Source organism: Homarus americanus, unplaced genomic scaffold (assembly GCF_018991925.1).
Source record: "Homarus americanus isolate GMGI-L3 unplaced genomic scaffold, GMGI_Hamer_2.0 scaffold54443, whole genome shotgun sequence".
Lineage (NCBI taxonomy): Eukaryota > Metazoa > Arthropoda > Malacostraca > Decapoda > Nephropidae > Homarus > Homarus americanus.
This window is the reverse complement of record NW_024750852.1, coordinates 4,694,101-4,696,956: the sequence shown is the minus strand read 5'-3', so window position 1 is coordinate 4,696,956 and position 2,856 is coordinate 4,694,101.

Here is a 2,856-nt window from a genome sequence, read left to right as displayed (position 1 = left end):
CCCACGTGTATAACATCACTCTCCGGTACAGCAACAGAACACAGATGACGTTGGGACTAAAAAGAAATTAAAACATGATAAAAGTGTTGGTGGTGAGGGCAAGTTGGTCCTCGTGAGTGAGATAGAGAGCTGAGTAAGTTTCTCATCTTGGCTCTGGTCAGCTGGGAATGAGTTTAATCTCTACTTTACGAAAGAAATCTCATCTGCCTTACTCTCCAGCCTCGCATTATATGTGTGTGTGTGTGTGTGTGTGTGTGTGTGTGTGTGTGTGTGTGTGTGTGTGTGTGCGACCAGCCTTAACACCAACAGGAATTTACCATTATTTCCCCATTACGGCGACGAATGTTGTGCCCTAGTTACTATGGCGCCTCCCAAATTTTCCTCCTTTGAAAATTGGCACCCGCAATGACCCTATTTTGGCCCTCACCCACCCACTCCCCACACCCTCCTCATTCATCCCTCCCTCCGTTCGCCCCCCTCAGCACCCTCCCCCATTCACCCTTCCTCCCTTCCTCTCACCTCCCTATCCTCCCCCATTTATCTTCTCCTTCCTATTCCCTTCCCATCCTCCCTCATCCAACTTCCTCCTCCCTCCCTCCCTCCCTCCCTCCCTCCCTTCCCTCCTCTTCCTACCCTCCCCAGTCATCCTCCCTCCCTCCTTTCCTATCGCCCTCCCTCTGTCCCTCCTCTACGAAAGGCTCTCTATCACACACAGCAAGTGGACCCTCATCAATAAGGTTGGGGGGGGTGCAGTGGGAGAGCAGAGAGAATAAAAGTTACTTTCTCTCTCTCTCTCTTATAAATATAGATAGGTAGTTAGATATATAGATATAAAACTCTTTTGTCCTCTTTCTCTCTCTCTCTCTCTCTCTCTCCTCTCTCTCTCTCTCTCTCGTGGGTCTCAATACCCTGACGGGTTTCACGAAATTTTTCAATCTTTCTTCCCAAATTTGGTTACGGGATGAAATGAAAGGATTAGAGAAAGGGGCGATCAATTTACATTTTTAGACGAAGTATTGTGGAAATTATCGAAGAAAGACTTGTTTGTGTTTTATGATTATTTTGCTATATTTACAGGTTATAAAAAGCTATATATGTTTGTATATATTTGAATATTTTTTTATGAATATATGTATCATTATAAGGTAGAATTTTGTATATATTTGGATATGTGTGTCTCCTATAAGGTATATTTTGTATATATACTTCAATATGTTAGTGTGATATTGGATACATATGTGACTAATCTCAATGAAACATGACGGCATATGAGAGAGGAAGACTGTGAGAGATAAGAACAGGAGGAAGAGATAATGAGAGACAACAGGAGGAGGAAGGAGAGATCTGAGAGAGACACACACGTGGAGAAGGAGACGTGAGAAACAGCACAAGGAAGAGAAGGAGGAGGAAGAGGAGAAGATCTGAGAGAGACACACACGTGGAGAAGGAGACGTGAGAAACAGCACAAGGAAGAGAAGGAGGAAGAAGAGGAGAAAATCTACGAGAAATACACATGAGAAGGTTGCTAACTTTAAGAGACATCAGGAGGAGAAGTAGGAGGGGCGGTAACAAGGGTGGGGGGATGGGGAGGAGGAGGAGGAGGAGATGGATGGACTAATGACAGAGTCGCTGAAGGAGGGCAAAGAACGTGTCTCTCTTACCCACAACCTCCAGGGAACCTCAACGTGTACCGGGGGATATTATTTTAACATGATATAAAAAGATTAGAGTGGGAATGTCTGCAGAAATATTCAAGATTTTTTGACATGATGTAAACAAGTGAACGAGGAATATTTACGTATATATTCCTGAGATTTTTATAACTAAAACTTGGGATATTCGATTTATTTAACCGATTTAAACAACAAAAATAAGGGTATTACTTGTATATTTACCAGAGATATTGAATTAATACTTGGAATATCTAGTATTTATTTACCAGATTTATACAGAGATAAACGAGAAGTTTAATGGTTCATATTTCACGCATTTACGACTAATTCTTAATGCGGATTGCTGTGCAGGTGTGTCATACGGATTGCTGTGCAGGTGTGTCATACGGATTGCTGTGCAGGTGTGTCATACGGATTGCTGTGCAGGTGTGTCATACGGATTGCTGTACAGGTGTGTCATACGGATTGCTGTACAGGTGTGTCATTAATGTTCCTCTCTAATTATCTTTCCAGGTGAGAGTATCATAAAACAAATTAATGAATATAATAGAGAAATTATCACCAGAGGAATGAGTCATTTTCTTCAGGTAATGATATCAGTTACCTGGGTGTTATCAATTAAATTATTATAGACCTGATTGAGGTACAGAATCTAGCTCAACTTACTAATGGAAATCAAACTCTTTTCCCCCTTGTGTTAATTCCTGTTTGTTGTTTTGTTATGATTCTGTTACCATGAGAGGGAAATAATGAACACTAATTACACTATGGTACTCGACCTATGACGCAACCTATTAATGATAGTTCAATATAGATGTGGTTTTTTTTACACCTAAATAGGAAATAATGGAAAACTTAAACATAGAGAGCTTATTGATATTAAGCTATTTTAAGTAATATTAATTAAACTATAATGGAAATATTATGCAAAGTACTTATTACAGGGCGCTACTTAAGGTAATATTTATTAATCTGCATTAATGGTATTGTGAAACTTTGGTATAATACTGTGATCTATATTAGGTTATATTTGCTGTACCCTTTTGGTTGTATTATAAAATAACAAGTTACCTTATACATGTACCTATTTTTGGGCAATATTTATTAAACTAATATGGGACACTGAAAAGCAAATATTACATATAACTTTTTTTTTGTCCTTTGTGAAAGTAAATATTGAATA